Here is a 27,225-nt window from a genome sequence, read left to right on the forward strand (position 1 = left end):
GGCTCCAAGTCACCTCTAGCAAGCACTGGGCAAACCCCGCCCCGTCACTTGCTGCCCCCTGCAATGGGGCAAGTCTCTCTGCGCCTTAGAGGCCGCAGATTAATGAGGGGCACTGAGCCTCCCCTTACCACCCACAGGGCGGCCATGGACAGCGGTCCCGTCCTGAGTGCCACCTTGGTGTCCTTGCTCATGGCCTCACAGACTCAGTCCCCCAGCCTTTCCTAAGCATGGACTTCATAGCAGCAGAGACTGACGGTGATCCCAGGCTGTTGGCGGGCACAGGCAGGGGGAGGGCCCAGTCCCACTGACATTCAGGGGGCTCAGTTCGTGGGGGAGCAGCGGGCATATCTCACTCTCTTCTTGGGTTTTCTGGGTGAGCTCTCTAAAAGGGGCTATTTGTATGTTTAAGGCAGGTTGCAATCTTTGCTGCTACCCTGGGCCTCCAGCCTCACTTCTCCTAGGCAGAAGGGGGTCTTGGGTGCCAGAAATGTCCCCCATCTCTCAGGACCTGTGCCTAGGGTTGTGGCACTATCCTGTTCCTTAGCCCTCTGCCAAGACCCCTCTGAGCTCCTGTGGGGCCGAGTCGCCAGTCAAACCTAACCCAGGTGTGGAAGGACCATCCTCTCTGAGCCACCTCACTTTCCGGGTGGAAGTCACACCACAGGTCTGGAGTGCCCTCTGTTGGTGGGGCGGCAGATGACATACCTCCACACCTAACAGCCGTCTGAAGGCTACTGCTGAGCCTAAGCAGGAATGATTTGAGTAAGACACGGGGAGGATTGCTGGTTGTTAAAATGGATGAGGAAGTGAGGGAGCGGTGAACTCTCCGAGGAGGGCTGGGTGGGCCTGGCTGGGAGCAAGGGCGGGAGCCTGTGACCGGTGCAGCACTCCCATCCCCCACACCATCGCTCAAGCTCTGGGAGGCAGTGACCTCATGCTACTCTCTATCATAATATTTACCAACAGCGCTGCAATTGAACCAGGCAGCTCAGCAATTATAATCATGTTATCATTATTCCTGATAATTCTGATCATAAGCATAAATTATAAACAGGAGCGGGGCACAGCGGGTAGGAGCAGAGAGGCAGGAATACCTCGGGGAGGGTGTAGGGGGCTGAGACTGGCCTCCCTTCCCACTCACCCGCTCCCACCCTCCTCCTGTTTCTGGCCAAGGCCAAGTGTCCTCTCCGCAGCCTGCCCAGGGATACTGGGGGCCCTAGGTGGCCTTTTCATGCCAGGGTCCCAGGGCGGTCCTGGCCACCTCACACAGAGCCCCACTCTGCCTCACAGAAACTATTAAGGCACAATTATTACAGAGACAGTCATTCCAAATTGATCTTTCAGTTACTCCACAGCTGCAACCATGGAGACGGCCCCAGCTCAATTACATGCCTCTTGCTGTTCTTGAAAGATTCCGGCAGACAGAACCGGAGGAGGAGGCAGAGAGCAGCAGCAACAGAGACAGAGGTCGAGGAGAGAGAGACAGAGAGCAATGGACATGGAGACCGCCAGCAAAAGAGACAGAGCCCTAGAGACAGAGAGAAATGACAAACCCGAGAGAGCTGGGGGCTGAAGGCACAGAGGGAGCGAGGACAGCAAGGGTCCCAGGAAAGATGGAGCTGATTTACACGGAGAGATGAAGACAGAGATAACCGAGGGAGACAGCGAGGATCAAATACGGAAAGAAAACGGAGGAGGGACAGAGGCCAAGGCAGCAAACAGGACATGGAATCACACTCACACACATGTTTTGTTGGAGAGAGCTTCCCAAAAAAACAGCAACAAACAGATGGGAGAGAAGTAGAGAGAAAATAAAGTCCAACAAGTCACCTGAGGGCAGACAGATGAATCCTATTTTCTTTTCTTAAGATTTTACTTTATTTATTTTTAGAAAAATGGGAAGGGAGGGAGAGAGAGGGAGAGAAACACTAATGTGTGGTTGCCTCTCACATGCTCCCTACTAGGGACCTGGCCAGCAACCCAGACATGTGCCCTGACTGGGAATCGAACCGGTGACCTTTTGGTTCACAAACCAGTGTTCAATCCACTTAGTCACACCAGCCAGGGCCCTATTTTCTTTCATTCATTCATTCATAAAATGTTTATAAAGCCCTACTGTGCACCAGGCTGGGTGCTGGGGACACCAAAATGCACAAGAACCATGGCCAACCACCTCTACCCTCACATGAGCTTACAGTTTAGTGGTGAGTAAGAAAAGAATCAAATAATTGCTCACCGAATGTGAAGTTTCAACAAGGCCATGTGCTCAGAGCTCCTCAGGGTCTCTGTGGGGTGGGTGCAGGCTGGAAGGTTGAGATCCGGAGGACGAGGGGAATGAGGGGCTGAGCGGAGAGGACAGGCAGGGCCCTGGGTCCACAAGGACTGCGCATGCAGACGCTGTGCAAAGGCCCACTTTCATTTACTGATGCAAAACCGAGAACTTGGGCTGAGGCCTGGGCCAGACCGCCCCTTAGACAGCGGTGGCTGAGGAAGGCTTGTGGGGGAGAAAGGGAGACTAGTGTGATACGCCTTCTCTGGGGATGAGGAGGGTGCCGCAGGGGACCCTCCCAGAAAATCCTGGGGTGGAAGAGAACTATTTTAGCATGTGCTGGGGCCTTGAACTCATGGGTCTGTGGCATGGAGGCCGGAGTCCAGTTGGTTCACCATTCCCCGTGGGGCCTCAGAAACCCTCATCGCTCCTCAGGCTGAACTGGGTGCCTCCGCTGGCTGCAGTGCCAAGGGCCCCTTCTGCTGGTCCAGAGCTCCCAGGTCCAGGGATGGGTGTACGTGGCGCAGGGTGCAGAGGGTGTGCTTGGTGTGGAATCCGGGCCCTACCATCTCAGGGCCAGTCTGGCAGCCAGTGATGGAGGAGCCAGCACCGAGTGCCCCATGGCACAAGGGATGTGGCTGAGGGCCGGTACTGTGTGGCTGTGTGGTTGGACCACACGTGCCAGAGCATGAACAGCTCCCTGAGACATGGAGGCCAACTCCCCAAACTTGCACATGTATCAGAAAGAGCTGGGGACTCTGTTCTAAAATGCAAAGCCCCAGGCCTCTCCCCTACCCCTCATGTCTGAACCAACACATCTGCTGGAAGGGTCTAGGCCTGTGCTCTTTTTTTTTTTAACTTAAAAAAGTTGATTTTAGAAAGAAGAAGGGAGAGAAAGAAACATTGATTTGTTGTTCCACTTATTCACACATTCATCCGTTCATTCTCGTATGTGCCTCAATTGGGCTTCGAACCCACAATGTTGGTGTTTTGGGGCAATGCTTTAACCAACTGAGCTACCTGGCCAGGACTGAACATGTGCTCTTACTAGCACACAAAGCGAGAAAATTGAGGCCCAGGTCCCCCACAGTCAGTACCTGAGCTGAGATGGAAGATGCTCCCTCATGACCCCCAGCTCAGGCTGGTCCATTTGCTACATCGGGTCCCCTGTCTACGCTGCCCCAGACTTCTCACCAGGGCTGGGGCTGAGTTTGCTGTAGGCCTTAGGCTGTGATAGAAATCCCCTCTGCAGATGAGAAAACTGAGGCTCAGAGAAGAAACCACCCCCAAAAGATGCTGCTAAGTTCCAGTCACTAGCAGAGAGAAGATGCCTGGCTGCTTCGTGGCTCCTCTCTCCCCCGCTTCCCTGCCGCACACACTGCAGGGGAGTCCCCCAGCGCTTCCCCACAAACCTTGGTTTTTGCCAACAGTGTCTGGGGGAGTTTCTTTGAAGTGCTTTTCCCTTGTTTTTCCTTTTCCGGCCCCGAAGTTGTTGCAAATATTCACTAATTTATAACTATTACTAAATACACTTAGTAGAGTAGCTGCCTGGTCCTTGCTGGAAAACCAAGCCTGCTGGTTCCCGCCAGGGTTGAGAGGCTGATGGTGCTGGGGCTGGGGACGCAGGGGCCCCTCATGGGGGGTGATGAAAAAAGGCAGTAACTTCGTTCCCCACTTGTCTCAGCTCCTCCCACCTGGGCAGCACGCCAGCCCCACGGGGCGGACAGCACACCAGGCGCACAGGCAGCCTCAGTGAGTCCCACTGCCCTCGGGATGTGGGGCACGGGAAGCCAACTATCTAACCTGAGGCACCAACCCGAGCTTATTTCTCCCTTAGAATGAGCATGATGCGAGAGGTTTAGCACCACGCCTGGCTTAGAGTAAGCATTCAGTAAATGCTAGTTATATTATCACTAGTATTTCCAGCGTCTGCTCTGAGGGGCAGTTCTCGCCTATGGACTAGCTTTCTATGTGAAGAGTCTATTGGAAAAAGTCTCTGCAGCATAAAAGGGGTTGGAAAAGTATCCCCCGGACCTGCATTGTCCAACCCGTAGCCGCTGGTCACGTAGTGAGGTCTGTCTCTTCCAAACTGAGATGTGTTGTGAGTGTAAAACAGACACTGAATTGCAAAGGCTTAGGACAAGGGGAAAAATATAAAATACTTCCATTTTTAAAAATGCTACATGTTGAAATGAGCACACTTTACATGTATCAGGTAAAATAAAATATATTACTAAAATTAACTTCACCTGTTTCTTTTTACTTTTTTAACATGGCTACTGGGAGATTTAAAATTTCCTCTGACGTGTGCGTTTGTGGCTCTCACATCCTAGTGCTTTCAACCAGCACTGCCCCACACTGCCCACAGGGCCGACCCTAGGGCCTGCGGGGCTGCAGCTCCATCTGGATCCTAAAGGAAAACCTTTCCGCGTCCAAGTTGTCCCCGCCCCAGCTTGTCAGGCTGCCTGAAGTCTCAACACTGGGGCTTTATTTTTCGGATTCCAGACGGCTTGGAGGACTCTGAGAGGTTACTGTGCTTATCAGGTACTCCAGTGAGGGGAATGATTTCTGCCCTTAGCAGCCTGGAGAAGCCACAGAGACAAAGCTCCAGGAAAATGAAGCCCAGGCAGGGAATGAAAGGTGATGCCAGGAGGCCTGAGGGATGGCCCTTCACTGGGGGAGGGGGTTGGAGATTTGGGTCAGAGACTGAGGAGGGGGGGCCCAAACCAAGCCCATCACCTACCCTCTGCTCCTCTGCAGCCTTCACAACACTTGAGCGCCCGGGCTCAGGACATGCAACACCCAGGTGACCGAGTCTACGGCCCCCTGGTCTGCCCTTCTTTCATGGACCCTGCATGCTGCCTTGAAATCCTATTTCCAAACATTGAATTTTATGTTTCCTTGGGCTTCCATGATGGAATAGGAGATATGCTGCTCTGAAAATAGCTGTTGATTCCAGAAGCCATTTGTCTCATTTTTAAAGGATAAATAGCAATTACCAGATAAAACCATATTCCCAAAAACACAAGAAAAGGCACAGAGATGGTGCAAAGGAATGGCAGGTGGGGATGGGCAGTCCTGGGGTCCACCCTGCCACTCACACCCCTGGGCAGCTGTGATCAGTCCTGCACCTCCCGGGATTGCAGTCTGCTTACCCAGAAGCTGAGGGTTTGGGGTTCTGTCCTTACCTTTGGTTCCTTGTGGTCACACCCAGGGCAACACAGCCCAGGTACCCTCTGGGCTTGCCATAATGTTCAGAGAAGGGTAACCTTGTTGGGGATGGCTGGGCTGTCCCTCTACCTGCCCTCTCCCCTATGGAGTCTTACCTCCAAAGAACAAGGAGCCAGAATTGGCCCAGAATTGTAGGGAAGTATTCATGAAGGAGGTTGGGGTCTCAGGGTCTGTACAAAGCCCCAGGGGAGCAGGGGCTGAGTCCATACGGGCCCCTGGTAGCCAGGCTTCTGGTCAGAGAACCTGGAATGTGCACACCAGCCCAGGAGGGAGAGACCAGCTTCTGCCTTGGGCATCCTGGGCTGGTGGGGTAACAGGACACCCACATACACACTCATGTACTTCTGCTAATGACCCGGTGACCTATATCCCCATCTGTGAAATGGGGACTGCAAGGCCCACCTGGTTAAGTGAACAAGGGCATGGAAAGGGTTCTGCCATGGGAGAAGTCCTGTAGCTTCAAGGCTATTCAGAGGAACTTGGCCAGAGGAGCCCGTTTCCACCCCTGCATGGGAGGGGGGCCCGGCCAGGCCTGGGGGAGCATGTGGTCGGGCCAGGGCAAAGGTGATTCACAGGCCTGGCAGGAGAAGTTCCTGAGAGTGGGGAGTAGCTGAACTCTCCTTGCAGCTGAGGGAGCCACTGCTGCCTTTTTCAAGAGAAGGAACAGAGCTGAACGAAAGTGTGTAAGTCCATGACCTTGTCCTTAGCATTTCTACCTCCCCAGGAAGAGCAGTTCAAGCAAAGACTTTGAGTTTGACTTCGTCCCTAGGTGAAGCCAACAAATTAAAACCACTGAGAATGACCCTTTATTGAGCACCCACTGTGTAGCAGGCATTATACAAAACATTTTTCCTGATTTATACATCATTTGATTCTCACAGCAATCTTCTGAAGGACTATTTTAGCTCCATTTTACGGATGAGGGAGCTGAGGCCCAGAGAGGCCTAGGACACACAGCCAGTGAACCAGGAGCCAGTCATTGTCATGCCCCAGTCACATGCAGCTGAGTGGGGCCTAGCCATGCCAGGCCAGAACTTGCTGCTGTACCACACTGCTTCCAGTCTCTGCTTGGACAAGGTGAGGGTCAGGCTGTCTGTTCCCACGGGGAAAAGAGGCTAGAGCAGAAGGGTGGCATCCACCCCGCACAGTTCACTCGTATTACTGCTGCTCTGGATTCTGCCTGCAGAGGGCAGTACTGAGCCTATACCAGTCCTCACCTCCTCTAGACCCTTGGCTTCAGAGGTTTTTGGCGCTCTGCCTCAGGAGCTGGGGTCCGGGAAGCACTTTGCCCAAAAACCAACAGCATAGCCAGCCAGCCCTTCCTGAGATCAACTTTCCCCAGCCAGGCTCACAGAGGCTGGCCTTACTCCCAGTGCCTCCTGGGTAGGTGTGGATATGAAGGAGGGACCACCCGTCAAAGGCGAAAGACGCGTGATGCGGAACCAGTTGCAGCAGTGACACCTACAGGCTGTATGTTCCTAAGCAAGTCACTTCACCTCACTGTAAAAGGAGGCCAATAATAGGACACCCCTTGCAGGCTTAGCGCAAGGAATAGATCTTATATGCAATATACCCAGCAGCTGACAGACGCTTAACAAATGTGGCCATCATCACTTTTATCCAACCTGCAGCCACACTAAGGTTGACTGAGAGGCTTCAGGAAGGGATATGGAGACTCAGAGAGGTGAAGTGACTTGCTCAAGGTCACAGTGGTGAGAGGAAGGGCCAGGATTTGAATCTGAACAGTCAGGCTCCTGACCATGGCTCTTCCCGTCAGCCAGGTTGCCATGCCAGGGATTGTACAGGGCAGGTAGGGATATTGATCTGAGAGGGACCACACGACAGAATACCTCTAAGTATCCCCAGGCCTCTTGGTGATGAGGGAGATGAGGAGGTACCCCAAGAGGGCAAAGGGCAGCAGGAATGGAGAGGGTGTCTGTGACTCATTCCTAATCCCCACTTCTCTGGCCAACACCCTCTTGTGGGCAAGACATCCAATGGGCACAGGAGCCCCTCTGGGTTCTGCCTTGGCCTGGGCATTGCCAACATGGTCTTCTTGGGAGGAGCTCTCAGGCTAACAGGTTTGTGGGCTTGCCAGGGGAGCCCTGCCCAGTCAAGGTTAGCCTTTACCAAGTGCCCACTGTATATCCAACAGGGTCCAAAGGGCTACGGGTAGACCCCTGTGGGTTTTGCCAGGACCTAGTCGATTCTGAATGTACATGTGGCTCTCTCCATCTAGGCCAGGGGCTCCCCGGGGGTGGGGCCTGCCTGGTTTGTGACCCTCCCGGCAGTGTCCTGCATAGCTAGGGCTCCGGGTGCTCCTTGTGCTGAGTTAACATGTATGGTCTTGGAGAGGATGGGACCTGTGCTCCCTGATTCGGTAGGACATCTGTTATGGAAAAGCGGTGACAAAAACCTGAGTCAGGGGATCAGGAGGAGGGCTGTCCAGACAAGATGAGACGTGGTATGTCCAATTGGATCTGCTGAGACCTTGGACCTGTCACCACTTTCCTTCACATCCCAGGGGTACAAAGACTGAAAGAGGTACCTGGGCCAAGCCACCGGAAGATAACCTGGGCAAGGCTGGAGTGACCAGTTGCGCTGACTTCAGTATCCCCAGACGACGCGCCGGGCCTATGGTCGCTCCAGGCCCTGGACTCTCCTCCTAGGATCCTCCCTGTGCCCGCTGAATGACCTTGACCCTGAGGCCAGGTCCCTGCGCCCCAGCTTCCTAATCCGCCCTGGCCAGCGCTGCGGCGATGAAGGGGCCTCGCTGGGCAGCCAGGGGGCGCTGAGGCCGCGGACGCCCCTCCCGCAGGCCCCCCTGGCGGCGGGCGCTGGGGCGGCGCGCGCCAGGGCGGCGCGCGCGTGGGGAGTGGAGATCCGGGCGGGGGAGCAGCGCTCCCCCCGCGGTGCCCAGGCCTGGGCGCGGGGCGGGCCGGGCGGGCTAATCCCGTATGTAAATGACAGCCAATGGAGGGTGGTGTTGCGCGGGGCTGGGATTAGGGCCGGGGCGAATGACTGGCAATCTTACTGGGATTACAGAACAAAGAGCCTCCCCGCGCTCCCGCTCTCGGCTCCGCTCCCCGCGCCGCGCCCCGCCCTCCGCCGCAGCCCGCGCCGGGGGTGGGGGCCGCCGAGCGCCAGCCCCCCGGCCGGCCGAGAGCCCCCGCCGCGGCCCCCTCCCCGGCCCGCGTCCCGCGCCCGCCCGCCCCCGCCGTGCGCGCCGTCCCCCATTCTCCCGGATTAATTAAGGAGGCAGCGGCAGGAGGCTGTGTCCTGGCCACGGGCCGGGGCCGGGGCGCCGCTGGCAGGAGCGCTTGGGGATCCTCCAAGGTAGGAGAAACTTTTGAGGGGGGCGGGCGCCCAGGCCCTACTCCCCTCTCCTCCCACCCCAGTGGCCCCCGCCCCTCCCCCTCAAGGTGTTACAGAATCTGGGTCCGGCTTTTGGGTGCATTGAGAGGCACGTGACTGGGATTATAATTTGGGCCGGGGGAGAGGAGGGGAGGGATGGCCTCCCCCACCTGCCGGGAGGGGGTGCGAGCCAGGAGCTGTCACCCCTGGCCCTTCCGGAGGTGGGGGTTCCTCGGGCGGGCAGCGGGCGGCCGCAGGCTGCTGCAGTTGGCGAATGAGGTCAGTTGTGCTGCTCAAGGCGGCAGGCGCCAGTGTGGGAGCAGAGGGGGCTGGGAAGGCTGCGGCCCCGGCTCCCCCCACCTCTGCCTTCCTCGGGCTGGGCCGACTCCTGGCCCCTGCCCCACACTTGCAGACTGAGTCCCACACAGCGAGTACTGCCCCAGCACGGTGGTTCCTGTTGGAGTCTCCCAGGAGGGGGCTGGTCAGACAGTGGCAGCTGAATTCCTGGGAAGGGAGACACAGCATGGCAGAGGGAGGGGGGACACAAAGGGTTCAGATGAGCAAGTTGGGTTGCCCTTTATAGGGGCAGTCTCTGAGTTCCTGCAGATGGGCTGGGAAGCTGGGCTGGAGTGCCCACAGGGTGCTTGATGCCCACCCCCAGTCCTGAGTCCCTGGGAATGATAGACTTGGTACCTCTCCTGGGCTCTTCAGCCTCTTCTGGGGCCAGGGAAAGGGACAATGCCCTGGTCTGGGCCCAGGGAAGAGGAGTACCACACAGCTGAGAGTTCTGCCCTCCTGGTAGATGCTGGACTGGGCTCAAGATCTGGACCCCTGGCCCTGTGACCCAGATTCCCAGGACCAGACATGGGGTGGGAGGCTCCTGTGTCCCCATCACAGCTGGAATCAGGGAGCATACCTTGTAGGGGGTCTCCCTGCCTGACCTGTGGGGGAAACACAGGCCTTGGATGGAGTGTGGTACCTACTGATGATGTGGGGTTTGGGGCTGCCCTCGGGTTGCCTGGGCCTGGCAGCAGGGTGAGGTGCGGGTCCAGACAGCTTCTAGAGGAGTGGGCATTTGCTGGGGCTTCTCTTACTGCTCACTGCAGAAGGCAGGGGTGGTCAGAAGCTGCTCTCACTGCTCTGGTCAGCATCTTCCTCCGTGTATTTGGTGACCCTGTGGCTAGGACTGCTTACTCCTTGGCATTGGCCTTGGGAGGTGTCTCAGAGCAGCCCGATTGTTTCAGCAGCGTCATTCCCAGAGGGAAAGGGCACCGGTATTGATTATCTTTAATACCGGAGCAGGAGGCAGTGGCTGGGAGGCTGCTGGCTGCTGACCGGGAAGGGCTGGGCACAGGGCAGCAAGGATGGAGTCAGTCAGGTGGTCATCCTGAGCCACCCAGTGCAGGCTTCAGGAGGGTGCGAGGTAGACTTCTGACCTCAAGAGGGACCAGGGGTCAAGGAACAGACCCTGGGATGTCAGAACCCCCAGCCTGCTTTTGGGATGTGAGAGGCGTAAGACCACACCCCACCTTGGAGCCTGCCCTGCGGGTGACCTAGAAAGTCTCAGCTCTGACTCAGAGGGTCCTAGAGGGCCTCGCCGGAGGATATAAGGAAGAGTTTGGAATTCTGTGGTCACTCATCCAAAATGTGGGTGATTTGGAGCCGAAGGTTGCAAAACTGGGGCTTGAAGACAGCGTTGTAGAGGTGCCCTTAACCTACTTAAGAGGACTGTTCTTTAGATGCTGGAGGAAGGGACATTTATTGCACTGTGCTAATCATAGATACTTTTTATGTGTTCATTTCAGGCAGTCTCCCAGAGCCGAGCTAGCCCCCGACACAGTGGCAGGTAGTGCTTGGTGCTTGGAAATAGTTGGGAAGGCAGACGTGAACATAGGGGCTCAGAGCCAGCTGTTCTTACAGCTCTCCTGTCTCTGGCATCCAGGGTGGCCACAGTTTGGTAGAGGGCCAGTCGTCAGAGACCCCAGGTGAGGACCTCAGGGTGACGAGGTGGGTGACGGTTTGGGGTGTTCATGTCCTAAGTGTGTCCTTGGAACCGCAGACCACGTATCCTGTTCCATCCTCACTCTCAGTTCTGGTTCATCTCCTCTGTCCACCCGCGGCGTCCTTTGCCCACTCACCGAATTCTGCAGTTTTCTTGAATGTTCTTTGCACATACCATTCTCTTACCCAGAAGGTTCTTCCTAAGCTTCCCTTAAGGGAGATAAGGGCTTCTTCAGTGACCTTGCCTAGCTAGGGGTTGAGGGAGGGGAGGGGTCGTAAAAATTAGTCTTCTTCCTAGCTGTCATGTCCCCAGGGCTAGCCAAAGTGCTACTGCCTCTCTGTCCTGTCTCTGTCCCAACATTGGTCTCAAAAGTTACACAGTTGTGTCTCCTCAGTTGCCTTAGGGGCAGAGCAGGGACAGAGGCATGCTTTTGGTTCCTTGGTGCTGCAAGACTGGTACCATACTTGTTGAATGGCTGCTCGAGGGCATGGGTGAGGGGAGTCCCGCTCCCGAGCCTTGGCCCACGTTGCTAAGCAGCCTCTCTTCTGCTGTTCCCAAATTCCTGTTTCTGGGACAGGTCCCCCACAGTGGTAGGGATCGCAGGTTCTTTTCCTGAGCTTCCCACCCCCACCCTACCAGGGGCCCCCTCTTTCCCCTTTGCCGCAGTTTGTGTCATCCCCCGAACCTGAGCCTGTGGCTTTGTTCCCAAGTGCCATCCGTCTGCTTCTCTTGGTCCTCTGACTCTCGGCCATTCCTGGGCACCTCTCTCTGCTACTCGGCAGCCAGGGACAAGTTCTTTAGAACAAGCCAGCAACCTGTGCTGAGCACCATGGAGCCTGCAGAGCCTCAGGGGGTTGGCCTCGGGGTAGCGGGAACAAGACCTGCAGATGCCAGAGATTGGAGCAGGGCCTGGTGCTAAGGGCTCAGGACCTCTCTGGAGGATGTGAGGCCCAGGAGCCATGGCCCTTGAGACCGGAAGGGAATTCCCAGCAGGAATTCATCAGCAGGGGTGGAGTGGTGGGCAGGGCTGGTCTGCGTGGGAGAAGGAGGAGGTGAACCTGGTCTTAAGACAGGGACGTGTCACCCCCTTGGTGGTGTGGAGGTGTCGGGGGCTTCAGGTGTGTCTCAGGGAGCCAGCCCTTCGCTGGGCACACAGTTTCCTTACTTGTAGGGATGTCTGGCTGGCACTGCCTATGATCCTAATGCTCGTGGGGTCGGTACTTTGTCACATCAGACTTGGTGCTGTGGGTGCCAGTAGTGACAGCGAAGGGGCTCAGGGCCTGTGGGGGCAGGTGGTGCCAGGGGCTGAGCCCTTGTTCTCTGAGTTAGATTTCCTGAAGGAGCTGGTGAGGCTGTACTTGTCCATTCCCGGCTTGGGGTGACCGGTGGGGATGTTTCAGGCAAAGAGCAGAATTCCCCTTCCAAACACCCTTCCTCTTGGGCTGGAGCTCCGCCTGGCTGACCCGGAGCTATTTGTGTGCCCACCTGTCTCCCTCCTTCAGGACCACCTGCTTCGGGGTGCCAGATTTAGCCAATAAAAATAGGGATGCCCAGTTAAATTTGGATTTCAGATAAGTAATGGATAACATGGTATTGGGGACTTAATTTACACTAAAAACTTACTCATTGTTTATCCAAAGTTCAGACTGAACCAGGGTCCTGTGTTAATTTGGCCACTCTATAGCTTTGGCCTCAGGGCAGTGAGACTGTGAGGGTGGGGGAAGGCACTGAGTGTGGCTGGGACGGGCAGCTGGGGGTCAAGGCTTTGGGGACAGTCTAGAGTGAGTTTGAATCCAGCAGCTTTGACTCTGATTTCCTCGGCCAGACATTCCGTAGTCTGTGGCCCAAGGTCCAGATCTCCTGTAAGGCTCGGAGGGGTGGGGGCTCGGGGTCCCCAGTCTGGGCGGCCCTAGTTTGTCCTCTGTGCTGCGTGGTCCATACACTCCACTAAGAGATGTTGGGAGGAGGGAAGTTGCCGGGAACACTGTCGGAAACCTAACCAGGATCTGCAGACAAGTTCTGTAGAGCCTGAGCACTGGGAGGGTGTTTTTCTGATGCCCGCCTTTAGGGTTTGGAGATTCTGCCTCTGGACCTCTGGAGCCCCTGGTCACGGAGGGTTTGAGGGGTTGTCCCTTTTGGTGGAGGCCAGGTGAGTACAGCCTTGTGGATGCTGGAATTACCACTCTCCACCTGCCCCGCCCCTGCCGCCATGCTGCCATTGAGGCAGGACCCCTGGCCCGCCCCCCCCCCCCCCCCCACACACGCCTGTGCTACACTGAGGCCTCTAGGATGTGGGGGGAGCTCAGCCAGGAAGTGAGGCAGGGCGGGGTCCCATGGCCCACATCCCCTCCTCCCCATTCCAGGCGTGTGCTCATATGAAACATGGAGATAATACCACCCCCTCCAACCCCTTCCTGCTGGAGCCCCAAGGTGGTACTGTGGTTTGGGGGGCTCAGAGTTGCATGGTGGGGATTGCACAGCTGCTAGTGTGTACGTGGGCCACCCCTGGGCAGGTCTGGAGTGGAGACAGGCTGGGGAGCCAGAGGTGAGGGATCCGGGTTGGGGTCCGGGGCCTCTCTCAGGCTCTTGACCAGGCTGTGGTTGGGCGGGGTGGGGAGCTGTGAGCTGGAGATGCTAGGCTCCTGTCCTTCCTGGGCCCGTGGCTGGAGGAGACCCTTCAGGCTGCTTCCCTCCTGGAGGCTGCAGTGGGGCCAGGCCTGTTCATTGGCTGGGGTCTAGTGGTGGCTCAAGGTACATTTTCTGGCTACTGATAGAACCACCATAAAAGGGGGTGGTCTTTGTCCATCTGTCCATCTGCCTATCAGTCTACCAGCCAGGGAGGAACTTGCACAGGTGCCAGATGTTTGGGGTCTCAGGTCCTGGTGTCCAGCCTCAAGCCAGAAGGTAGGAGGGGCTCACCCAGCTATTACATATGTTGAGGAGGGACAATGGACAGCCAGGGATGTGCCCACATCTGCAGTGCGGCGTCCCAGGAGCCCACCCGTGCGCACGCTCACACGGCCCAGCCCCGCCAGGGCACAGAGCATTCTGTCTCCCCAAGATTCCCTCCAGCCCATTTCCAGCCAGCCCCTTTCGATCCTCCCAGCCCCTGGCAACCACTGGTCTGTTTTCTGTCTCTATAGCATTTTCCAGAATGTCACATAAATGCAGCCACACAGTCTGCAGCCCGTCTGGCCCTGTTCACTGGCTTAATGCGTCTCTCCCCTTGTATCAGGAGCCTTTTGGTTGCTGAGTAGTATTCCATTGTATGGATCCACCACACAGCTCCACCTGCTCTCAGGGGGCGGAGATGCAGCTCCCCTGGCCTGCCAAGCCCTGCTGGGGCTCAGGACCACCCAGAGGAGGGGGTGCCTTTTTCTTGTTTTCACAAAGGCACCGCCTGCACCCCATCCCCACCCCCACGGAGGGCTGACCTGAGCCGGGAGAGCTGCATGCCTCTGTCCCCAGAGCTGGAATTTCATCCTCCAGTTCTGGTGACTCACGGAGACAGCAGGCCCCAGATGAAATTACACCTGCCTGCGGCTGCCCTCGGGGCTGGGTCCTCGGCCATGCAGGTGGGCTCCTGCAACAATGGCTGCTCTGGGGCCAGGACAGCTTGGGGGCCAGGGAGCAGTGGGGAGGGAGGGAAGGGAGCTGTGTGTGCCCTGGGGCGCCTTGCCAGTCTCTGTGCCCCACTTCCTTGGGAGGCTGGGGGTCCCTAGCTATGTGTCTGGTCTCCACTCCTGTGGCTTATTAGCTTGGAGTAGAAGATCTGTGTTTTCCTGAAACAAGGATAGGGCTTCTGGGCATAGGGAAGGAGAACAGTCCTGAGTACGTGAGCATGTTAGGGTCAAACAAAAGGGCTGTGTGACCTCAGGTGAGTAACTTCCTGTCTCTGTGCTTCTGTTTGGTCAACTATAAGCGGGAGAACAAGAATATGTGGGTGCAGGGCCAGAGCAAGACTCAGCTGGGGTGACACAAGCTGGTGGCGTTGCTCAGAGCCCTGGGGGCTTGCAGGTCTCCAGCGTCCTGTGTCCCTCTTTGAGCCAGCGAAGGGCCACTTTTATCCAAGCTCTGTTAGGGCGCTACATAAAAGGTCACCTGATAAAAACACTTGGCCTGCCCTGTGTGAGCAGTGGCCTTTCTCCTAAACGTCTGAGCAGCTCTGGGATCTCGGTTGGTCTCAGAAGCTTCTAGTCAGACCGATTCCAGCTCTGCTGCCTGCCCGTTGCGTGTGACTTGGACGGCTGCCCGATCAGCAGAGCCTCAGTTTGACCATCTAGAAAATGGAGGCCACACGCCCTGTGGGGTTCCCGGGTGGGTGTCGTGAGCGGCGGTGCCTGAGGGGAGAAGGGCCCAAGAAAAGATGGTCAGTCTCCCAGGGCTTGAGGCTTCCCAAGCAAAGGGAGCTCCCTGGGTGACAACCTCACCTGCCTGGGTACCTTAAGAGATTTGAGGGTTCTTAACTGTTTTTTGTGTGGAAGTCTTTGACTTTTCCTGAAGCTGGGCAGCCCCCAGTACCCCCCATCCCCACCCTGCACACCACCATTCCCTTCCCGCCCCACCCTGCCATGTCCTCAAAGGCTGGACTCCTCAGCCCAATCCATGGGCTGGACTCAGTGGGAGCCTAGAAGGACCCAGGCAGGTTAGCCCCATGCCGAAGGGTCCTTGGGTGCTCCTGGGTGGTGCTCTGAGCAGGCGGGACCCCTGCCCACACACCCACCCAGCTCCAGGGTGGTCCTGGCGGGCTCCAAGGGGGTCTTGTGACTGGGCCAGACTGGTGTCTCTCTCCTGTTTATCCAGGAGCTGGTTTTTCAGGTGTGGCGGCTTTCAGCAGAGAGGCCCAGGTTGGGTGAGATAGGGCATTTGGGAAGGAGGAGGGTGCCCCCATTCTTTCTGTGGGCCCTGACTCAGGGCAGGTGGGCTAACCACATCCTCCCTCTGATCCTGGGCCATCCCCGCCCAGGGCCAGCTGCTCCTTGAGACACTGTTCTCAACGCTTTGTAGGTAGAGAGATGCTCTCAGTAGGAGGCCAGTGCCTCTCCTTGGGGGGTCCTCCGGCTGCCTCAGGGCCTCCCCACTGTGAAGCAGGGTGCCATGGAAACACCAGGACCTTTGAAGCCAGACAGATGGGTTCAAGTCTTAGTTCTACCCCTGACCTGCTGTGTGGCCTCAGGCAAGTGACTTCACCTTTCTGAGCTTCATTTGAACAAATGAGGATGGTTCTCCCAGCACTGCAGTGTTCTTGGGAGGATCCTCGCGTCCAGTCGGGGAGGAGCTGGTTGACATTTCAGTTAAGAGTATGTAGATATAAGGAACTGCCAAACCTGCAAGGAACTTTTTTAATCCTCACCGAAGACATGCTTATTGATTTTAGAGGGGCAGGAGGGAGGGAGAGAGACAGCCGTGTGAGAGAAACATGCACCCAGAACAGCACCGAACCTTCCGCCTGTAAATCTACAGGACGATGCTCCAACCTACCGGGCCGCACTGGCCAGGATGAGATTTTTTTTTTTTTAAGATTTTATTTATTTGCTTTTAGAGAGATGGGGAGGGAGGGAGGGAGAAAGAGAGAAGAAAACATCAATGTGTGAGAAATACATCAGTCGGTTGCCTTGCCCCCAACTGGGGACCCGGGTCACAGCACAGGCACATGCCCTGACCAGGAACCGAACCGGCGACTTCTCTGTTCACGGGCCAGTGCTCAGCCCACTAACACGAGCCAGGGCAAGAATTTTTTTTAATTGAATATTTTATTCGTTGATTTCTAGAGAGAAAGAAGAAGGAAGAGAGAAAGAGAGACATCCCCTCGTCCACTCATTCATGCATTCGTTGGCTGACTCCTGTGTGTTCCCCAACTGGGGGATCACACCTGCAACGCTTGTGCGTTGGGACGATGCTCCAGCCAACCGAGCCACTTGGCCAGGGCTGTGAAGAATTCTTATGAGTTTTATTTGAGCCAAACTGATGACAGTTGCTGGGGAGCAGAATCTCAAATGCTCCAGAGAATAACAGTGCACAGTTTCGTGTATGCGTTTGATGTTAAGGAGGGAACATAGGAAGATTGCGTGGAGGTGGGAGAAAGCGAGACAAGGCTCGGATTACGGACAGGTAATGAGACTCCGTGTTTGCTTGAGGGTGGTCCCTGTGAGGCGCAGGGCCCCGAAAGGGGGTATTTCACAGGCGCATTGATCTAGATGCACAGAAACAAAGGACAGGGCTGGCCTTGAGCAGAGATGAGCCTTGTACTACGGAAGTTACGTGTCTGCAGCGTGAACCCACCACAGCCTGCCCAGTTAGGAGTTTATGATCAGACCACCCTGGGAGGTCACTTTCCATAGACCCCTTTTTTGTCCACAAGCGGTTTCCTCAGCTTGTCGCATGTCTCCAGAGGGGAACTGGTGCCATCACGCCTCCCTCCACTTTTAGATCTGCCCCACGGAGCACAGGGTATGCAGTGCCTCAGTTTCTACTTCCACAAGCTGGGAGAGCCGGTTGGCGCCCTTGGCCTGCCCCTTACCCCCCCACCCCAGCCCCTCAGAGTGTGGGCTCAGGCACCATCATGAGATGGCTGGGCTACCCAGAGGATGGACCTGCACCGGGTCTTTGGAGAGCCTGCCCCTCCATGTGGGCGGGACGAGCCCATTCTCAGGACAGCCTGCGGAGGTGACTTCGCTGGGCCCTGGAAGGAGGGTGGGATTTGGGCCCAGGAGTAGGCAGGGTGGGCATGCTGGGGGACTGGGGTGGGGGGCAACAGTGCAGGTGTAGCCAAGTGAGCATTTCTCTGCAGCTTAATACTGTACTAGGTCCAGGTGAGGCCTTCACCTGGCCGCTTCACCCCCAGGCTGGGCGTGACCGTGCCCTGCCTGTTTTTGTGCCAGCCTTGCTGAGCTTCCTTTAGTTTCTGGAACATACTGTGCTTCCCAGTGCACTGTTGATTCTCCCTAAAAGACATATTAGTGCTCCTTCTCTAGTGGACTACTCCTCACTCGCAAGTCTCATCTCGGATGTTGCGTCTTCCCAGAAGCCTTCCCTGGTGCCCCTTCTAATTCTGTGTGTGGGCCTTCTCCTGTGCCCCTACAGCCCCCAGCGTAGCCCTCATCACTCACTGTGTTCCACCCGTTCTTGGACTTACCTGTCACCTTGCAGTGGGTCAGGGCCATGCTGCCTGTCCCTCTGCATTCCCAGCCCCCAGCACCCAGCCTGTCACAAACAGGACATCTAAAAACTCGTGATGTGAATTAGAAGTGAGCTAGGTGTTGGGGCATTTGGGGTGGAGCCTCCGAGGGTTGGGGGGCTGTCTCTGCCCTTCTGTACCAACTCCTGCTGACACACCTCTATGGCCCCCAGGGGCTGCCTCTGCTGGTGGGGCCGTGGCTCTCAGGCATCCAGAGATGGGGGGCTGAGGGGGGGGAGGAGGCATGTCGTGTCTACTGGGCCGGGTGCAGCCCAGTTTTGGGGGTTTCTCCTCTGTGAAGGGCAGCTGGTGTGCATAAAGAACACAAGTGTGGGGGCCTCAGAATAGTTAATCCCTGGGCCATTGGGACACACTCTTGTGTGCATGCATGTGTGTGCACACATGTGTGTGCACGTATGTGTGTGGGTGTGCATGCTCGTATGCCACGGCTGTGCCAGTTAACTTGACGTTTAGCTGACTCCCAACCATCGGCCTGGGCGAGTACTGCCGGGTGTGCCGAGAGCCCCTGCCATTTCCGTGGGCTAACGAAATGGGGCGAGTCTGCCGGTCAGGAGTGCGTTTGGCTCCAGGTGATGGGGAACCTGACCAGAGAGGCTTAAACAGAGGGGCTGTTGTATTCCTTAAAAAAAAAAGCTCCTGGGTAGGTGGTTGGAGGCTGGGACGGGGGCGTGGTGATGCCTTTAGGAGTTCTTTTCCTCCCTAGCATGTTGGTGGGGTTTTTTGTTTTTGATTAAAATTATTTTCAATGTGTTTTCTTTATATTCACAAAGTTGTGCAGTAGTCACCACTGTATAATATCAGGACATGTTCATCACCTCAGGAGTAAATCCAGACCCACCGGGTCACCCCGTCCCCTCCCCTCCCCTCCAGCCACCACTGACCCACTGTCTGTCCCTGCAGGCTGGCCTATGCCGGACGTTCCATGACCTTGTGTCCGGCTTCTTCCACGTCCTGTTTTCGAGGTCCATCCACGCTGTAGCACGTGTCAGAGTTTCACTCCTTTTAGTGGCAGAGTGGTATTAGACTTTGTGGGTAGATCATGTTCCATTACTCCATTTCTCAGTTGGTGAACATTAAGGTTGTTGCTGCCTTTCGGTTGTTGTGACTCGTGCTGCTGTGAACACTTGTGTACAATGAGCTTTTGGGTGAACTATGCTGTCAGTTCTCTTGGCTAAATACCTAGGAGTAAAATTGATGGGTCGTGATGGCCATTCTGTGTCTGACATTTTGAGCAAATGCTAGGCTGCTTTCCAAAGTGGCTGCACTGTTATCATTCCCACCAGTAGTGTCACGAGGATTCCGATTTCTCAACATCTTTGCCAACACTTGGTATTACCCATCTTTTTTATCATAGCCATCCTAGTAGGTATGATGTACTATCTCCTGTGGTTTTGATTTAGCATTTTGCATTTTGTCTTCATGCTTGTGCCTCGTGGTCACAAAATGGCTACATTACCTCTAGCCCTCACACCCATAGTTCAGATGGAGAGGAGGAGTTAGGGCAGAATCCTTCTCCTCTCAAACTTTTGCCTTTATGCACGCCCTTCTCGGACTTCTCCAGTATTGCACAGGTTCGACCCAGCTTCCTTAACTGCAAGGGAGCTAGAAAGACATGGAGACATCAGTTTCCTGGCCTGCTGGGAGAGGAACAGGGTTAGGACTAGGCTAGTGGGTGGGCAGATCCCTTCTCTTTGCCCTTTGTGGACCAGACCAGCGAGAATGCCTTCATTTCTCTAGGAGCAAGAAGAGGGATATGGAGCCCCTCCCCCAAAGGATAGGGCGGGACCTTACTTACATCATGGGTGCCTGGCTCTGCTGCAGCTCAGAGTCACCTCTGCCCAGCAGATGCCCCCTGCCCAAGAGTCCCGGGGACCTCACCTTGTGGAGGGTAATGTCAGCCATCTCCCAAGCCACCCTAAGTTCCCTCCCCACTCAGAGACCTTTCTTCTCAGCCCAGGAAGCCTGCAGCCAGGACTGTGGCAGACTGCCTCAGGGCCTTTGCTCCTGCGTGCTTCCCAGCCGTGGGACAGCCATGGGACGGCCAGAGTTCCCGTGTACTGCTGCTGGGCATGTGAAATCGTGTGGCCGTTTTGGAAGAGTTTGGTCATTATTTGTTTATTATTACTTTCTAATCATCAATCACACCATAACATTCACCATTTTAAGGTATTCAGTGGTCTTTGGACCTTCACAAGGTAGTACAATAATCACCACTGTCCAATTCCATAAAGTTTTTATCACCCCAGGAGAAACCCCATACCCATCGACTGGCATCCCCCTTGCTCTCCCGACCCCTAGTCCCTGGCGGCCACTAGTGGTGCCTCTGCGTCATGGCACCGTTTTATACAGCGAAACGCACACTTACCATCTGACCCAGCAATTCCATTCCTAGATATGTATTTACCCAAGAGAAGTGGAAACGTAGGTTCACCTCAAATCTCAAGAGAAATACCTGTAGTGGATTCATTTACAATTTCCCAAACGGGAAACAATGTAAGTATTCCACGGGTGCGTGGACAAACCAGCCCTGGCGCATCCACCCCGGGGAATGCGGGTCTGCAGGGGCGATGAGGGCTGTTGGTGCCGATGGCAGTGAGTGACAGAAGCACTGAACCGAAAGGCATAGACCCAGATGGCCCGTCCGCACGGTCACGCTCACGTGACATTTTGGAAAGTGTGAAACTGCAGGGACAGAGCAGATCGGGGTGGCCTGGGGTAGGGGTGTGTCGGTGACTCGGGTCACAGCGGGGTGTGGGGTGTGGACGGGACTGTTCTGTGTCTGGATTGCGGTGGCAGTGACACGACTCTGCCTTTGTGAGAACAGACAGAACTGTGCACCGACAAGTGGATTTAGTGTGTGAGTGTCACACCCGGGCGTGGACCCAGCCTTCCCGGATGAACCGCAGGTAGGGAAACCCTTCCATTTGTTCTGGTTGGTGCAACCTTCCTTTTTACAGGCACTGATAAAGTCTGAGCCAGTCTTTTGGGATGGCCAGCGTGCCCTGTGCCCTGGGCTGGGGCCAAGGGTCACTATGGGGCTCCTGCCACCTTCCTCAGACACACCACTCCTTCCCCTGCCCTGGGCCTCCTAGGTGGGATGGGCCTTGTGCTTTTGGGCCGTGAACCCTAAAAGCTGGAAGGGACCTCAGAATAGGCTGACCTCTTCCTTTTCAGGTGAGGAAACTGAGGCCCAGGGCTGGAAAAACACTTCACTAAGGTCCCTGAGTTATAAGAAGCAAGATCCAAAAGCCACATCTTGTGACTCTTGGTCCAAGTCTCCTTGCCCTCCCACAGCTGCCACCAAGCCCCCCTTGCCTGGTTCAGGGGGCTGGGTGGGAGCACCATGGCCAAATAGCTGGGTTGGGAACACTCCATGGTGGGCAAGGAAAGTGGGAAGTGAGAGTGGTCAGGGCCTCCGAAAGCCCCCAAATGAGGCGAGAGTCCACAGTGGGACAGGGTGTCTCAGATTCTGCCTGGAGGCAGGAGGGGACAAGTGCTGACTGCAGTGGAGTCTGGGAGTGGCCGATGCCCCCAGGGACAGGCAGGAGAGAGGGGCACTGATTTCTGCCCCACCTCATTACTGTCCAGCTAAATCCTAGCAGGTGTGGCCTCAGGATCTACCAAGTGGGGCTGGGGACCTCACTGTAGGAAGTACCTCCTAAAGGGGACACCCCAGGAGACTTGGTGGGGCAGGCAGGTATCTGGGGGCACCACCTGGGACAGGTGGACTCAGTCTCAGTGATGCAGGCCCCAGCTTTGTCTTGCTGTTGGTGTTGAGTCACTGCCTGTGTAGGCCGTGGCTGCCCTCATGCTGCTGCTGAGCGGCTCTCGAGACTTCAGGGAAGACGGGGGCAGGGCGTGCACGGTGCTGGATGGAGTTGGCTCACATCCAGGTGCCCGCTGCCCACCCTTATTCTGGGGAGCCGGTTTGGAGCTATGGCAGCTCTGTGAGGAGGCTCCTCACGCTGTGAGCTGGATCTTCAGAGCCCATGGGTGGGGCATGAGGGTGCCTGGGCTCTCTCCCCACTGACCTGCACTTCTGCAGGGATAGAATGGGAAGAGCAGTGACTTTCTCTCCCCAGGTTTCAGATGGGGTTTCTTTTTGGGCATGAAACTTGTTCCCTTTTCCTTGGCTTGATGTCCAGGGCTGCAGATGAGGAGGACAGGCTGGGCAAGCCAGAGTCGGGTCTGTTCGGCAGGCTGGCAGCCCCTGGAATTCCCCTCTGCCGTCTCCATGTTCCACCCCAATATCCCAGAGGTCTTGGCAGCATGGCCCCATTTTTGGCTCAGGAAATGACATCCTTATACCTTTAGGGCCTCTCTGGTTGTCAGGGCACATGGTGTCTCCAGGAAGCCCACCTCCAGCCTCACTGTGACCCCAGAGAGGAGGCCGGGCTCCTGTCTAAAGCCCCTTCCGCTCTTTCAGGAGGACCACCCTCACAGAACTTGTAGCCCAAGTTCCAATTTACAGAGGGGCAAGCAGGCCTAGGGAGGGGCAGCACCCAGGCTCCCTTTTGGAGTGGCATACAGACTTAGAAGCCAGGTCTCCTGACCCCCTAGCCCGCAGCAGGGCTTAGTCATCCCTGGGACCCTCACCTTCTACCCCCAGCAGCCCAGAGGTGGGCACTGGGTTGAGTAGAAGCCCGCAGGAGGAGAGAGGGAGCAGCCCAGCTCAGAAGTGTGGGGCCGGGTTACCAGGATTAGATCACCCACGAGGGATGAACTCTGTTCTGCCCAGCCTCTTCCCGACAAGAGAGAGCCTGGTGCTGCCTCGTCTCCATTGCTCATCATTCTGAGGCCTGTTTCTGTCTGGCAGGGGGGCCTCCGGGGACGTGATCACCCTGGGGGCTGGCACCACCGCAGTACCAGCGTCTTCCCGTCGTCCACTGACACCCAGCCCCCAAGCACTGCACATGCTGAAGAACCAGTACATGTTTACACACTGTGCTGATGAGCTGCTGAACATCAGCCAGAACTCGGGGGGAGGGGGTGCATTTCCCACCCGTGTCCCCCGCACGTAGGGGAACAGAAATGTTGCTGTGCTGCCAGCCGGACTCAGTGAGCTCCTCACCTCACTGGGGAGGACAGAAGCTCAGCAGGCGCTGTCCGTGCCCAGCAGTCGTTGCTGCCTTCCTTTAAAGAGCGCCCCTGATCTCCGGGCCCCATGCCAGACCCTGTTCACGCATTAGCGCCAGCGGCCTTCATGGCGCTGAGAGCAGCAGAGTTGGTGGCACCGTTTGGCTCGTGAGGAAACTGAGGCATGGAGAGTTCAGGTGCCTCGGTGGAAGCCACCAGCTGGTGATAGCCAGGGGACCCACCCCATCCAGCTTCGCCTGACCCCAACGCCTGGGCATTTCCACCTTCTCAGGCTGACCAGCTGTGGGTGTGGTGGGGTTGGAGGTGCCAGGGGAGGGCCTCGGATGCCAAGTATGCCACGTTGGGCAGAGCTTCGTTTTGCTCCTCCCCCACTCCCAGACCTCTACTTCATTTGAGCTATTTGCTCACCCTCGCAGCCAGCACGTTAGGAGTACCTGACCTGGCTCTAGGTGCACCGTGCAAATCCCTGTCCCCGGGGGCGTACCCAGGTTGTGCAGGCTGGTGAGACTGCAGCCTCTCCCCACCTGCCCATGGTGGCCCTCGGTACCTGACTCTGCCATCCTGCACACACTGTCTCACCAGTGGAGGGAACCAGCCACAGGATGGGCACTGTCCTTGTCCTGGGTTGGCAGGGGCCTGAGCACAGGGGCTCTCGGCTCCGTGTTCAGCCCATGTCCTGAGTTCAGAGGCCTCGGGAGCTGAGGCCTCCAGCCGACAGGCTGTGTGTCTCCACCCGCCCCATTGGTTTGGGTTTTCTCATCATGAGTGAAGCCCCTTTGAGCCCTCAGCACCCCTCTTCTTTCTCTCCTTCGTTTCTCCCCCAACCCCACAGCCCCCTGCCCACCCTGCTTGCCTCCCCGGCCTTGTGTTCCTCTAGGCTCCTCAACCAGCCTCCTGGCCTCTGACCTCTGACCTCCTATATCTGGGGCCCAGCCCTTCTCCCCTCTGCTGACTCTCCATCTGTCCCTTGTCCTCGGTTTCCCTCTGATTCTCCCACTACGTTCTCCCCAGGCACTCACCCCTTTGAGTGCTCACACACACACACACCTGTATCTCAGATCTTGTCCCTTCAGCCCAGAGTCCCCTGCGTACTCCCAGCCCCTGACACCACAGGTTACAGGTGGCCCTAGGGATCTGACTCAGCCCCCTCCCTTCTGTGCTCTGCTGTTCTGCATTCTGCAGCCACCATCTGCCTCAGACATGGCCGACTCCGACCCAGACTATTGCAGAAGCTTGATAACCACCAGTTCCTTGGCTCCAGCCCTGCCCCCTGTAGTTCACCGGCCATATCCTACCAGAACCCCTTAAAATGACCCTGTCTTGCCCTTGCTGCAAACCTTTTGGTGGTCCCATCCCCTAAACGATGGTCTTCCACAGTGCCTGACCTGGCCCTCGTGGCTGAGTACGTCTTGCTGCCCACCACCTCCTGCCCTGCCCTGAACGTGTGAGCCATGGAGAGCCAAACCCAGTACCACCCCCACCACCACCCTGCCTGGGCCCTGTTGCGGCACGTGGGCGGCCCAGGCTGCTGGTTGGGTTTCCTGGGCAGCCAGCAATTTGGCATGCCTTCAAGCGCATTTGCTCAGCATTTACTTCTGGGGAGGTGGGCCCTGTGGGGGGCAGTGCTGCCATCCCCCTTGTAGAGAAGCAATGTTTGGGCACAACTCCCTGGCCCTGCTCCCCCCCTGCAAATGTCTCCGTTGTGGAATCATATTCCACTTGACTTCAGTGTCACCTCCTCCAAGGAGCCTCCCCTGACTTCCCCACCTGCCATCCAGTGCTTGTATGTCACTTATTCTTATTTTTATTTTTAATGGAAGTATAATTTCCTCACAGTAAAATGTGTACATCTGAAGTGCCCAGCACAGTGACTTTTTAACCTGTGTGTACACCCACATAAGCACCACTCAAATCGAGATGTGTCATGCTGTGCTTTAATCTTTTTATTTTTTCCTCATAGCCCATTTTATTGTAATTGTCCCCTCTGCTCCCAGCCTGGGACTCCGTCAAGGACAGGAGCACCTGCTCTCTGTCCCAGTGCTGTGAAGGATGAAGTGTGATGGTGTTGCTGTGTGTGTGTGTGTGTGTGTGTGGCCATGTCCCCACAATGTGTGACCACGAGTTGCTGGCAGGGGGCACAGTGGCAGGGGCTGTGGGAACTGGTGTGTTTCGAGTCTAGCCAGGGGCCCCACTGCAAGGTCAGATGCCCCCTCTTCAGAGGGCAGAGGGGCTGGTCCCAGTCCTCAGCCACATCTCAGCTGGGAGCACCGCCCTGCCTGGAGAGGCCCCTGCTGGCTGGCAGCCCAGAGATTAGTCTCCAAGGCCACGCCGCCAGTTGCCATAGGCACGCAGGCCCAGTCAGGATTGCGATTTCTCATCCTGGTCACGCAGGCGGCGGCTGCCCCTGCCTGTCCTCCAGGAGCTGGACCAGGGCTTTAAATAAAGGGGTGGAAATCTGACCCCAGCGAGCCTCTGCCCACTGGAGCCAGGGCACCCCGTGCTGCCACAGCACCCCACCCGCCTGCTTTGGGACAGCAGAGAAAAAACCTGACTTTGAGGGTGCCCTTCCTTGTCTTAGCATCCAGAGTGCAGGCGTGGCCCTGGCCTGGTCCTGGGGGGCCCGCTCTGAGAGGAGACAGCCCCCCTTCATGAGCCCCTTCTCCACCCGAGAGGGATAAAGCCTTCAGGAGTCCCGACCTGGGGAAAAGGAGCTGGCTCTGCCCCCCGCCAGGCCTCAGCCCTGCCGGCCCGGGAAGCAGCACCAGGCCTGTTCTGCCCTTCACCTGCCTGGGGCCGATTTCCTGCCCTGGGCTTGGGGCAGCTGTGTGGGCTAGTTGGTTACTTTTAATTTTTTTGCTAAGAGTGAGGTCTCTGTTATTTCTTTCCAAATGGCAAGAGTGATACCTCCTTCTCAGATAACTTCCAGAAGCTGGACAGGTAAAGGAAAGAGAAGCCCCTCACGGCCCAGCGCACTGAGGGGCTGTCGGGAGTCTGCGTCCCAGGCGCCTCCACGAGCCTGAGGTCAGCCGCGGGTGCAGTGGCGGTTTCGGCCCCGGGGTGCTCGGAGTGCCCACAGTCTCCTCTCTGTGTGCACCGTTCACTCGTGTGCGGCCTGTGTGGGTGCGCCGCCTGGCGAGCTCATCCCCGTGTTTCGGACGATTCTCTCAGGGGGCACCAATCATGGCAGTGCTGGGTCGAAGGGCAGGAGCTTGGGTAAGCCTGTCGAGACCTGTCGAGGCGACTCTCCCGTTGGTGCCTGACTGGGGAATCCTGGCCCCTGATGGCGCTTTAAACTTTGTCGAGGAGAAAATGTTATTTATTATAAGTCAACAGCCAATACATTTTAGAAGCCAAATAACCCAGGTAACCAGCACTCAGATCAAGAAACGAACGTTCCTGGCCCCTCAGAGCCCCTTTCCTGCCCCCCCAACACCACCGCCACCCTGACTTCGGACCCGCCCGTGTTTGAACTGTGCACAGACAGAACCCGGCAGCGTGGCCCTCTGCACCTGGGTCCTCTCATCATATTCGAGAGACGCCATGGGGGTGCACATAGGTGTGGGGTGTTTATGTGTCTGGTGTCCTTTTCAACAGATCAGGCACCAGGGAGAACACAGTAGAAGCAGATTCGTGGGCACTGCACTGAAAGCAGAATGCCGTCTGAGTTACTGCCCATTTTCAAAGAAATTAAAGTTTGTTCCCTTCGAGGACCTGCTCTGGTGAATAGGAAGGAACCTATAACGGGCACAGCCGTTGTGAGCCTGCGCTGGGCGTGCCCATCTGGGCTGCAGTCCTCCCCGCTGGGCCTCGCCTCCGTGTTCCCAGGTGCACATGGAGGTGGCCCGACGAGGGGTCAGTCCATGCGGCTCTGAGTGCCACGATGCTAAATGTATCCTTAGAAGCACTAAGAGTTTATTTTCTGCAGTGGTGCAAGATTGCCCTTGGAATCCTGTTTATCATCTTGCCTCACTTTCTGCATTAAGCGAACTACACTGTCCTTGACCTCTGCCACCTTACCCCCAGGCCATGTGATTGGTGGAAGGACTCTTGCAGGTAGTCCAGTCTCCTTTAGAA

General features: G+C 56.6%; 1 protein-coding gene across 1 annotated transcript in view; it reads left to right on the forward strand.

Annotated features, from left to right (window-relative positions):
• Window positions 1–8,640: 8,640 nt before the first annotated feature.
• The window catches only part of GTF2IRD1 (GTF2I repeat domain containing 1), a 101,122-nt gene continuing 82,537 nt past the window's right edge, over window positions 8,641–27,225 (forward strand). Inside the window, 1 exon segment of the mRNA XM_036020081.1 lies at window positions 8,641–8,836. The gene's annotated coding sequence lies outside the window, so the exon portion shown is untranslated.

Source organism: Phyllostomus discolor, chromosome 3 (assembly GCF_004126475.2).
Source record: "Phyllostomus discolor isolate MPI-MPIP mPhyDis1 chromosome 3, mPhyDis1.pri.v3, whole genome shotgun sequence".
Lineage (NCBI taxonomy): Eukaryota > Metazoa > Chordata > Mammalia > Chiroptera > Phyllostomidae > Phyllostomus > Phyllostomus discolor.